This window comes from Mchenga conophoros, linkage group LG14, assembly GCF_057382185.1.
Source record: "Mchenga conophoros isolate Kocher_MC1m ecotype Shallow Benthic linkage group LG14, M_conophoros_male_GT1.1, whole genome shotgun sequence".
In the NCBI taxonomy this organism is placed as follows: Eukaryota; Metazoa; Chordata; class Actinopteri; order Cichliformes; family Cichlidae; genus Mchenga; species Mchenga conophoros.
In genome coordinates, this window is record NC_140539.1 from 40,020,340 (window position 1) to 40,032,843 (window position 12,504).

At 48.2% G+C, this 12,504-nt stretch overlaps 2 protein-coding genes across 2 annotated transcripts in view; both read right to left on the reverse strand.

Annotated features, from left to right (window-relative positions):
• The window catches only part of LOC146560420 (olfactory receptor 52K1-like), a 37,837-nt gene extending 31,611 nt beyond the window's left edge, over positions 1 to 6,226 (reverse strand). The window contains exon 1 of the mRNA XM_085245220.1: positions 6,201 to 6,226. The gene's annotated coding sequence lies outside the window, so the exon portion shown is untranslated. The remainder of the gene's footprint in view (positions 1 to 6,200) is intronic.
• LOC146560418 (uncharacterized) overlaps positions 1 to 12,504 on the reverse strand; it is a 358,436-nt gene that overhangs the window by 71,781 nt on the left and 274,151 nt on the right. The gene's annotated exons all lie outside the window — the stretch shown is intronic.

The following is a 12,504-nucleotide window of genomic DNA, read 5'->3' on the forward strand; positions in this document are numbered from 1 at the left end:
ACAAAGCCATGTTATGCATCCAATCAAATAAATCCACCAGAAAGGAACAACGATGTGGTTTTTTCTACATGGGATGGTGGTTGTTTGTCTGCCTAGTTAAGTGCGAGGGCAGAATATTAAAAAGAGTGGCGAAACAGCTACTTCAGGAGGCAGTCTCCCAGACATCTGACCCAGACGCGACTATGCTGTCAGCAGAGGAGGAGCAGCTGGAGGTCCACCTGCTCTGGATCAACATCCAGATCCCGCAGTTCACTCGCCAAAGCAGCAGTCGAAGCACGGGCAAAGGCCGAAGCAGCACGTGCCAGAGCAGAGTTTACATGACGGGAGATTGAGGTGAAAATGAAGCAAGCAGAGTTAAGTGCTTCATTAGAAGCACTAAAAGAAGAAAAGGAAGCAGAAGCTGCGCTCGCTGAAGCCAATGTATTTGAAGCAGCAATAGCAGAAAAGGTAAGCAGGGAAATGTGGTCATCTCGTGTGTCAGAAAAACAATATGGGGAATTACGACATGGTCAAGAGAACTCACAACCAGCACTGAACTCTCACGCTCTACTCCAGCTTCCAGCTTCAACCCAGTCATACAGACTACACAGTTATCTTGGATATTCTTCACCAGAACATTGCAGAGAAGACTTGCCGGACCCTAAATGTCATGGTCCTAGGTCGTTGACCCAGCGTTTTGTGTTTTGTGATTATTTTCCTCTGTTCTAGTTATTCTGTGTCCTCCCCTCTTGTGTCCAGTTCGGGTTTTAGATTTCCTGTTTTATTCTGAAGGTCTTTGTCTGTCGGTCATTGTGTTCAGCTTGTCTCCTCCGCTCATCATGTGTATTGGGTTCAGCTGTTCTTCCCTCCTGTGTGTGATTACCCGATTACCTTGTGTGTGTATATTTAGTGGGTGTCGGTCTGTGTTCGTTGTCGGCTCGTCTGCGTTCTATGGTGTTTCGTTCCTCTCTCTGCGTCTCTCTGCCCCGCACCCCTTTTGTATGCTCTCAGGTTTGTCATTTAGTTCTCCCAGTTTAGGTTTCTTCAGTTGTTTTCTCATGCTTCGTTGTCTGTTTCTGCCACTGTCACCTGTAAATAAACCCTCACTCATATCATCAGTCGGCTGCCTGCATTTTGGGTCCTCCTTTTCCTCCAACACCACACGGCTCACCCCGCCAGCCGTGACAGTATGAGCCGACTAAACATGGACCCAGCAGCATCCGCACCCTCCCAGGTGTTTCGGGAGGAATTAATCGACTCTGTCTCACGATTGGTCAATCTGTGGCTCGAACGTGAGGGAGAGGAATTACACCGCGCTGTAGAAGCCAGGCTACAGCAGTTAATCTCTGCTCACCCCTGGCTACTGGACTCTCTTCACCCACTCGCACAAGACTTCATTCTTAACGAACTTCACCTCCACCCTCCAGCCGCTACCGCTTCCCAACCCAACCCGGCGGTGAAGGTTTTGCACGGCCCGCCGGATGTGGAATTGCCCGGCCGATCTGAGCTGTCATTAAAAGGGAAACGGCGATCACGCCGCCGACGCCCATCGCCACAGCTGGACCCCGAGACGTGTGAGTTGCCGGCTGTGGTGAGTAACAGATACAATAATCACGAGCTTTCCAATTTAAGGACTGTTTATTCTGGGGCCGTTTTCTGTGCAGCAAGTGAGGATAATGGTGTTTTCCCTGGCTCGCCTGCAACTGTCATTTACAAGAATGTGTTTCCTGAGACCGTAGCCGCCCGGCCTGAAGCCCAGTTAGCCGCCCGGCCTGAAGCCCAGTTAGCCGCCCGGCCTGAAGCCCAGTTAGCCGCCCGGCCTCAAGCTCAGTTAGCCGCCCGGTCGGTAGCCCTGTCGCCACCTCCACCACATTCAGCCTCACGACCCATAGCTCAGTCATTACCACAGCCAGACTTACTACAAACCATGTTACAATCCATAGCCCAGTCAATAGCTCAGTTGGTAGAAGACTCATCAGCCTTATTATCAGCTCAGCCACCTATTCAGCCATCATCTTCACCAACTCCTCCGGTACAGCAAGCCATGACAGTTCAATCCATAAAGGACGGTTCAACAACTTCTTATTCTAAGCAGAGAGACAAACCTAATAACAATCCTGTAAAAATTCCTCAAGAGCTGGCCAGTTCTGAGACTGAGATGCACTCCAGGGCCTCCCCAGAGGCTGGGTTTTAGCCCTCAGCAGACTCTGGACCCCTGGAGGTTAAGAAGCGAGCTGAGGACTGCACCCGGCTGTCGCTGCCTGAGCTGAGTCAATGCTCGGTGCAGCTGCAGTCTGCTTTGTGTTTGCCAGAGGCCACCGTGCCTGCTGGTTCCGATCTGTCCCTGCCAGAGGCCCGTGTGCCTGCTGGTTCCGATCTGTCCCTGCCAGAGGCCCGTGTGCCTGCTGGTTCCGATCTGTTCCTGCCAGAGGCCCGTGTTCCTGCTGGTTCTGTCCTGCGCCTGCCAGAGGTCCCCGCACCTGCTGGTTCTGTCCTGTGCCTGCCAGAGGTCCCCGCACCTGCTGGTTCTGTCCTGTGTGTTCCTGGGGCCCCTGTGCCCACTGGTTCAGTGACTGTCTCCGCTGGAGGGTTCGAGGGACCGCTCCGGCCTCCTGCCTCGTCAGCTGGAGGGCCCGACGAGCCCATCCAGCAACCTGCCTCGTCAGCTGGAGGGCCCGACGAGCCCGTCCAGCCCCAAGACTCGTCAGCTGGAGGTTCAGGAGAACCTAGCCAGCTTCCTGCCTCGTCAGCTGGAGGGCCTGAGGAGCCCGTCCAGCCGCCAGCTGCAGCCTCTTCATCCTCGCCAGCTGCAGCCTCAGCCTCAGCTTCGCCGTCGCCTGGTCCAGCTTCACCCACGCCGTCGCCTGGTCCAGCTTCACCCACGCCATCGCCGGGTCCAGCTCCGGCTTCATCATCGCCGGGTCCAGCTCCGGCTTCATACTCGCCGGGTCCAGCTCCGGCTTCATCCTCGCCTGGTCCAGCCTCCGAGTCAGCTTCACCTTTGCCTGGTCCAGCTTTAGCCACGTCTGGTCCAGCCTCCGCTTCAGCCTCTGCCTTGCCTGGTGCTGCGGGGGCCACGCAGCCTTTGGGTCCCAAAATGCCGCCTCGACATCGGCGGTCATCTGCCAGGCCGCTTGTTGGGCATCATCGCCACTATGGACGACCTCCCGAATTGCGCCGCTACCTTCCGCGCGGCCGGCCTCCGGACTTGTGTCACCGCCGCCGTTGCCATCCGCACGGTCGGCCGCCTGAACTGTTTCCCCATCACCGCCGTTGCCGTCCGCACGGTCGGCCGTCTGAACTGTTTCTCCATCGCCGCCGTTGCCGTCCGCACGGTCAGCCGCCTGAACTGTTTCCCCGTCGCCGCCGTTGCCGTCTGCACGGTCAGCCGCCTGAACTGTTTCCCCGTCGCCGCCACTGCCTTCCACATGGTCGGCCCCCGTAGATGAACTGTTCTAGGCTCCTGAGTTGTCAGCCTCCGGGCCGGCCTCCTGAACTATGTTTTGGGACCCTGTTCAGGGACTCCAGTGTGTGTTGTGTTTTGGACAATTGTTTTGGATCACTGGAGCTGGTTTTTTTTTGGTTTTGGTCCATCCGTCCTGGACCCCCCGCCGCCCGCCCTGGGTTGGTCGTCTGTTTTTGTTTTGGGCTGTCTGGAGCCAGCCCTTGGAGGGGGGGGTACTGTCATGGTCTTGGGTCGTTGACCCAGCGTTTTGTGTTTTGTGATTATTTTCCTCTGTTCTAGTTATTCTGTGTCCTCCCCTCTTGTGTCCGGTTCGGGTTTTAGATTTCCTGTTTTGTTCTGAAGGTCTTTGTCTGTCTGTCATTGTGTTCAGCTTGTCTCCTCCGCTCATCATGTGTATTGGGTTCAGCTGTTCTTCCCTCCTGTGTGTGATTACCCGATTACCTTGTGTGTGTATATTTAGTGGGTGTCGGTCTGTGTTCGTTGTCGGCTCGTCTGCGTTCTATGGTGTTTCGTTCCTCTCTCTGCGTCTCTCTGCCCCGCACCCCTTTTGTATGCTCTCAGGTTTGTCATTTACAGTGGCGTGTCTAGAAAATTTTTGTTGGGGGGGCCAGGTAGGGGCACAGATTTGGAGAAGGGTGGCAGATTTAATTGGCAGATAATGTTTAAAAAAAAAATTCTACCAACCCTTAACCATAATTCAATAATCCTATAAACCTAATAACCAAATGCACTTTTAACTCTTATTAGAATGAGATTTTAACCACTACGGTGCAAAGTTTTTAGATACTGCGTTGATAAAGTACAAGAGATACAATCAGTGCTTTGTCAGTGTTTACTCAGTATTCAAGGACAGCAATATTTGCATAGTATTTTTACTGACATATAGTGCACATATGTTTTGGGCAAAAACATTTTTGAAAATTAAAATACGAACATTTGTAACAAACAATTGACAAATTAGCCAATGCAAAACCAATGCCTGTTAAAAAAAGAAGATAATCTTCTCACAAACTGGTGTTTGATTTTGAAACAGGAAAAAAGTGGAGAAACAAATGAAAAGACTAATATTTGAATAAAACCTGAAAGCAAGTAAATACTTTCTATGCTGCCTTATGGTCAACTTTGGTAATATTGATAAAGAACAACACTGGCTGATGATAAAATACAGTCAGCTGGCATGGTGACACTGCCAGTATTAACCTGCAGGGCTGGACTGGGACAGAAAATCGGGCATTTTGACTACAGACCGGCCCACCAGGTATTAAAGCCATAAAGCCTTTGAATGAAAACAAATGCTGTTGTGACAGTGATGTACAGTCTTGTTGGTATATGTATGATTTCTATACATTTTACATCAGATAAAAACTTTGGTTGTAAGATTTAGATAATTATTTAATAAAAACTAGGTATTTTAAATGAGAATAAGAAAGAAAAGTATTTCTTTGTGCCCCCCCTCTCCCTGTTAATGCCCTACCTGCCCCCTGGCAAAACTTTGCTAGACCCGCCCCTGCACAGTTACCAGCTGTCAGCTACATAAAAAAGGATCCTGGTGTTATTTATCTCTCAGAAACAGTTCATAACTTCAACTCATTCATGTCACCTAAAAGGTAAACCTGTTTCTCCATCACAGCTCTGATGGTTCAGTAAGGACATCTCCTGGTTTCATGTTTCCCTCTCACCACATATCCAAACCATCATGACCAGCAGCTTTACAGCTGTGGCTCCAGCAAACATCAGCTGATACTAGAAATTAATATTAAATACATTCTAACAACAGCTGATCAAGCTTAAACGTGCTGCTGTTGTTTAGCGCAATATCTGCTGGTTTCCTCTTTCTGGCGCAAAGTGGGCGATAAACAAGAGAGAAAAGCCGATCAGCTGATCATTGATCAGTTTCATGATTGAAGTAGAAACGGGAGAGGGAGGGGAGAGAATGAGAGGAGAAGAGGCAGCTGTGCAGCATAAAGACAGAATAAATCCAGCTTTGTGTCTTTTTTCCATTCTAGCTAAAGTCCGGGACAAACTGCGTCTCTTCTCAGCTCAATACGAAACGCGTAATATTTTCTCTGAATGAGGGACCATTCCATTTTTTTAAGGAGCCGTTGGAAACTCTACTAACCTTATGAATAAAATAAAGTTCACTATCAGTAACATCATAGCACCCACCCAGCTGTATAAAAACTCCGTCAAACTGGCTAGAACGCAGTACGAGTTATTGCAACTGACAGTAAAAAGTCAGCAACATGAAAATAAACTCCACCTAAACTTGGTTTATATCTGACCCAGATAGACTGCAGGTCATAACTTCTTACCCGAAGTTCAGTTCACCTGACACTCGGACTGGTGGCTGCCTCGGGGCTCTCCTCCTGCCCCCCCTTCCCTCATCCACCTGCTGCCTCTGTGGAAGCCCCGCCATAGCCACCACCAAACAACGGAGTTATTTCTACACATCGACCTGCATCTGGCCAATCCACCACCTCTCATTGTTCATGCCATTACAAAAAAAAAAAAAAAAAAAGTCACCGGGCCCGATGGCCAGTCCAGCTATGTTAACCTGCAACCAAATCTGCAGCTCCATACAGCAATGTTACGACTTAGATTATATCTTATAACTCATAACTCTTATGTTAGCTGCCCTCAGTAGCATACTGTCTGAAATATTCCACAGCTGCAATAATTCTTTAAGTGTTATTTTTTCCTTGGTATTCTAATTTCACCGAAGTTTACTAAACTCAACAAACTTAATATTACTTACCGGGACATTTATTCTGTCCTCATTTTCTTTCACCGAAAAATTGTTTCCTGCAGTGCCGTCTTTGCTAACGTGATGCGCATAGCGCAGAAGCGATGCTGCATTCACTTACACTCGGATATCTGAGCTTCACCGTGAAAACATAATCGGACATTTGATATTTGATTGAATTTTATTGTTTTGCCTTTGGGGTGGCACCTGGGGTGGCCAGTCTGATTTGGGGGGTGGCCTGTGCCCCCCCAGGCCACCCCGCTGGACACGCCATTGGTCATTTAGTTCTCCCAGTTTAGGTTTCTTCAGTTGTTTTCTCATGCTTCGTTGTCTGTTTCTGCCACTGTCACCTGTAAATAAACCCTCACTCATATCATCACAGTGGTGCTGGGTGCCATCTCCAACAACGATGAGGCGGCCTACATGGATGAAGTGAAGAATCTGGCATCGTGGTGCCAGGACAACCACCTCCAGCTCAACGTCGGCAAGACCAAGGAGCTGGTGGTGGACTTCAGAAGCAGTCAGCACAGAGACTACAAGCCCATTATCATCAATGGAGCTCCAGTGGAGAGGGTGCAGTCCTTCAAGTATCTCGGTGTCCACATCTCCTCAGACCTGACATGGGCTGCCCACATTCAGGTCCAGACCAAAAAGGCTAGGCAGCGCCTGTACCACCTACGACAACTGAGGAAGTTCAGGGTCTCTCCAGAGATCTTCAGGATTTTCTATACAGGCGCTGTGGAGAGCATCCTCACACAGAGCATGACATCGTGGTTTGGGAACAGCTGTGTGAAGGACCAAAAAGCTCTCCAGAGAGTGATCCGTACAGCAGAACGCTGCTGCAGGATTGCTCTCCCCCCGCTTCAGGACACCTACACCAGGAGATGCCGGACTAGAGCAGCGCAGATACTGAAGGACCCGTCCCATCCTGGCAACAAACTGTTCCAACTTCTGCAATCTGGTAGAAGGTTCCGCATCTTCCGGGCAAGGACAGAGAGACTCAAGAGGAGCTTCTATCCCCAAGCCATCCGTGCCCTAAACACACACACCCGCCCTCTCACATCATCTATAATTGACTGAGACAGGACTCTTCCAGACACTAAACCAAGGCACAATGTACATTTCAATTCCTTTAATTTTAAATATGTTTATATTGTCTATCCTGTAAAATAGTCAGATGTCTATTCATATTAATGTACAGAATTCACCTGCTTGCTGCTACTACTGCACATTCACCCAATGTATATACTATATATATATATATATATATATATATATATATATATATATATATAATGTTCTTCCTCTACCCCCCCCCCCCCCCAATTTTTGCACATGTCGAGGAGCGTGTCAGGCTACATTTCACTGTGTGTTATACTTGTATAACTATGCATGTGACAAATAAAGAACCTTGAACCTTGAACCATCAGTCGGCGGCCTGTATTTTGGGTCCTCCTTTTCCTCCAACACCACATGGCTCACCCCGCCAGCCGTGACACTTAACACTTTACACCGATAAAACAGTGTGACATCAGTCCAATCCCCGATCCAGCCACTTCACCTCAATATGTCCCACAGGTAAATCAACAGGACATCAAATATGAGATTGGCAGCCATCTGACACCAGCTGCTGATACCCAAGAAAAATGTGGCCAAAGGTATGTAAGTACCACACCTCAACCTATGAGCTTTTCCCCTTACACTCCACCTTTCCAGCCAACGCAATTCAACAACGGGAACAGTGACTTTGCTAATCTCGCTAAGTTTCTGGCAAAAAGAGAATTGGTGGCAGATGGCCTGACAAAGTTTACAGACAGAGCAGAGGACTACTGGGCATGGAGAGCTTCTTTCTGTAACGCTATTGAAGGGTTAACCTTAAAGCCTAGCGAACAGTTAGATTTGCTCACCCGGTGGCTTGGAGAAGAGTCGTCTAAGCATGCCAAACGTATACGCTCTGTCCATCTCAACAATCCAGCAGAGGGCCTACGTCGAGTTTGGACACGGCTACAAGAATGTTATGGTACCCCAGAGGCTATTGAGAAGTCGCTCCTTGACAGACTTGAACGCTTTCCTAGAGTCAAACAAAGACCCCCAGAATCTCAGAGAACTTGGCGACCTGCTTTCTGAAATTGGTAAATGGTAAATGGCCTGTATTTATATAGCGCTTTACTAGTCCCTAAGGACCCCAAAGCGCTTTACATATCCAGTCACACACCCATTCACACACTGGTGATGACAAGCTACATTGTAGCCACAGCCACCCTGGGGCGCACTGACAGAGGCGAGGCTGCCAGACACTGGCGCCACCGGGCCCTCTGACCACCACCAGTAGGCAACGGGTGAAGTGTCTTGCCCAAGGACACAACGACCGAGACTGTCCGAGCCGGGGCTCGAACCGGCAACCTTCCGATTACAAGGCAAACTCCCAACTCTTGAGCCACGATCGCCCCCACATTGATGCAGCCAAATCAGACGGCTCTTTACCTGGGTTAGTGTATTTGGACACATCAAGGGGCATTGCCCCGATATTTGATAAGTTGCCAACAAATCTTCAAGACAGGTGGATGTCAGTGGGGACTAAATACAAGCAGAGACATGATGTATATTTCCCTCCATTCTCATTCTTCTGTCGCTTCATACAAGATGAAGCGAAAATGAGAAATGACCCCAGTTTTAGGTCTACTGTATCAAGTCCCACATCCTATCCCACAACTCACGACAACCACTATACAAGATTTATCAAGTCAAGACCGCCTGTTGCCGTCCACAAAACAGAGGTAAACAAAACTCACAAACCAAGCTTAGGCAGCATGAGTGAGTTCACAAACAAACTGTGTCCCATCCACAATAAACCACACCCGTTAAAGAAGTGTAGAGGTTTCAGAGAAAAGACACTAGATGAGCGTAAGGCATACCTCAGAGAACACAACATCTGTTTTAGGTGCTGCGATTCCTCAGCTCACCAAGCTAAAGACTGTAAGGAAGAGATTACTTGCTTAGAGTGCAACTGCAACAAACACGTTGCCTCTGTTAATGCGCCCCAGGGCAGCTGTGGCTACAACGTAGCTTGCCATTGCCAGTGTGTGAATGTGTGTGTGAATGGGTGAATGACTGAATGTAGTGTAAAGCACTTTGGGGTCCTTAGGGACTGAGTAAAGCGCTATACAAATGCAGGCCATTTACCATTTATTACGTTGCAGCGCTGCATGCAGGTCCAGCTCCATGGACACAAAACACAAAAGCTCAAAACATTGCCCCATACCAGGACAGGCAGGAGCATGGCGGAGAGAGTAGCCTAGACTTGAAGACTAGCTCAGCATGCACTCAAGTTTGTGGGGACTTAGGTGGGGGGCATTCCTGCTCCAAAATATGTCAAGCCTACATTTATCCAAAGGGGCATTCAGACAAAAAGGTCAAGGTTTACGCTATCATAGATGACCAGAGCAATAGGTCATTAGCGAAGTCAAATCTTTTCGACACCTTTGGCATCCCAATGAGCAACCTAGCGCCATACACACTTAAGACATGTACAGGGGTTTCCACCACAAATGGCCGCTTAGCTGAGAACCTCTTTATACAATCCGTTGATGGCCAGTTCAGCTCTCCTCTGCCTTCTTTGCTCGAGTGTGACTCACTCCCAGACAACAAGAATGAAATCCCAACGCAAGAGATTGCTCTAGCCCATCCACACCTCAAACACCTAGCAGATCATATGCAGCCCCTAGACCCTGAGGCCGAGATTATGTTGCTGTTAGGCCGAGACATAATACAAGTGCACAAAGTGTATGAACGAGTGAATGGACCAGTCAATGCTCCATTTGCCCAGAGACTTGCACTTGGGTGGGTTATTGTAGGTGATGTATGCCTAGGAGGAGCCCATAAGCCAGCCATCATAGGCACATACAGAACGAGTGTTCTAGAGAACGGGCGTCCAAGTCTCCTAACACCCTGTCAAAACAGCTTTCATGTCAAAGAGCAGTCACACAACAAATCCTGGGACACTCACAATTCATGTCAAATAGGGAAACACATATTCCAGCAAAGTGAAAAGGACGAAGAGCTAGCCCCTTCCCTTGAGGACCAAGCCTTTCTGGAAATTATGGAAAGAGACTTTTACCAAGACGATGCAAATAGCTGGACAGCTCCACTTCCTTTCTGTACACTGAGAGCCCGCCTCCCAAACAACAGAAATCAAGCACTCAGCCGCTTAGAGTCGTTGCGCCGCACATTAAATAAACGCCCTGAGATGGAGAGACATTTTATGGATTTTATGCAGGGGTTGTTTGACAGGGATCACACCGAACCAGCACCAGCTCTCGAAGAAGGAGAAGAATGCTGGTATCTGCCCTTCTTTGGCGTTTATCACCCGCAGAAGCCCAGGAACATCAAGGTGGTATTTGACTCGAGTGCTAAGTTTCAGGGAGTGTCCTTAAATGATGTGCTGCTCAAAGGTCCAAATATGAATAACAGTCTGATTGGGGTGCTCATCTGTTTCAGAGAAGAAACGGTGGCTGTCACAGCGGACATACAACAAATGTTCCACTGCTTTCAGGTGCGAGAAGACCACAGGAACTTCCTCCGGTTCCTTTGGTACCGCAACAATGACCCAAGAGAGCCAGTTTTCGAGTACAGAATGAAAGTGCATGTGTTCTGTGTTTTAGAAAGAATAAGTTGCAGGCTGACAGGAAGTTGCAGAGAGTTTGCAGAAGGGAAAGCAGAAGTGAAAGCAGAGTCTAAGTTATTCTGAGCAGGTTAGACGAGGCTATTTGAATTACTAGGTTATTCAAATTGTCTGTTATACTTTTATATTCTTTTACTAAGCCCTTAGTAGAGGTTCTTGATTAAAACATTTATTCAACATAGTACATGTAGTTTCAGTTAGGTTATTACACATAAGGATGAGCCTCTGGTCTGGTAAAAGGTCAGAAGTGCAACGGGTGAGATGAGACAGCATTTGAGGACGACACACACACACACACACACACACACACACACACACACACACACACACACACACACACACACACACACTCAGTTAGAGAGAATCATTTATAGGTGGAAGTTTAATCATGTTTTGCTTGGGGTTGCAAAAAGAGCAGTTTGTCACAGAACTGCTGCTGAGGTGTCAAGATGACAAGAGAGCATCCAGCAGTGACAGGAAGTACCGGCCATGAAGATAGAAGACAACATTCTTTTAAACTGTGTTAAAAGTCATTGTGGTTTTGATTTGACGTATGTATATATTCTGTCTGTGACGTATGAAGGGGCGTCGTTAATTCAAACCCTGATGCTATAAAAATCTGTGTATGCTTTGATTAAGTCGAAGATTAATTCCTGTCTACATACAGAATGGTCTTCCCACGCGTGTATTCATTAAAATCAATTGTTTGACCAAGATCTTCTGGAACTGGTTGTTTGTACTCTCCTTCCTCAATTATGTGAACCTTAACAAGCCCTTCCCCAGCGGTGGCAATTTTCGGTCTGAGAAAGGCGGCACACCTGTTCGACACACAGCACTATTCTGAGGCCAAACAGTTTGTTCAAAGACATTTCTATGTCGATGATGGACTCAAATCCCTCCCTACTGAGTCAGAGGCAATTAAGCTCCTCAAAGACGCACAGGAGCTGCTCGCTGCGTCCAACCTGAGGCTCCACAAAATAGCTTCAAACAGCCCAAATGTCATGAAAGCATTCTCTACTGTAGACTTGGCAAGGGGGCTCAAGGACATAGATTTCAACACAGAGTTTCCTCCAATGCAGAGAAGCTTAGGAGTCTGTTGGGACATTGAAGGCGACATCTTCACATTCAGAGTCTCTCAAACCGAAAAGCCTTACACCAAGCCTTACTTGGTGCGAAGCACAGAGAAATCTGTGTCTTCTGTGATGCATCGGTTATAAAAGCAGTCCAACAAGAAAGCTTCCCAGAGGAGCTCAAACAAATAGAGTCAGGGAAGGACATCCCAAAGAAAAGCCCTCTCTTAAAGCTTTCTCCCTACCTTGACAAATCAGGCCTCCTGAGGCTTGGCGGACGCCTTCTTCATTCTGACCTTGAGTCCACAGAAAAACACCCCTTGATTATGCCGCACAAACACCATGTAACTAACCTGTTAGTCCGCTATTACCATGAAAGTGTCAGGCACCAGGGGCGTCATCTTACAGAGGGTGCTTTAAGATCCGCAGGTTACTGGGTCTTAGGAGGTAAACGCCAGATCAGCAGCCTCATTTACTCATGCGTAGTTTGTCGCAAGCTAAGGGGAGTAACACAGTTCCAAAAAATGTCAGATCTTCCTGCAGAACGTCTTAGTGCTGAGCCTCC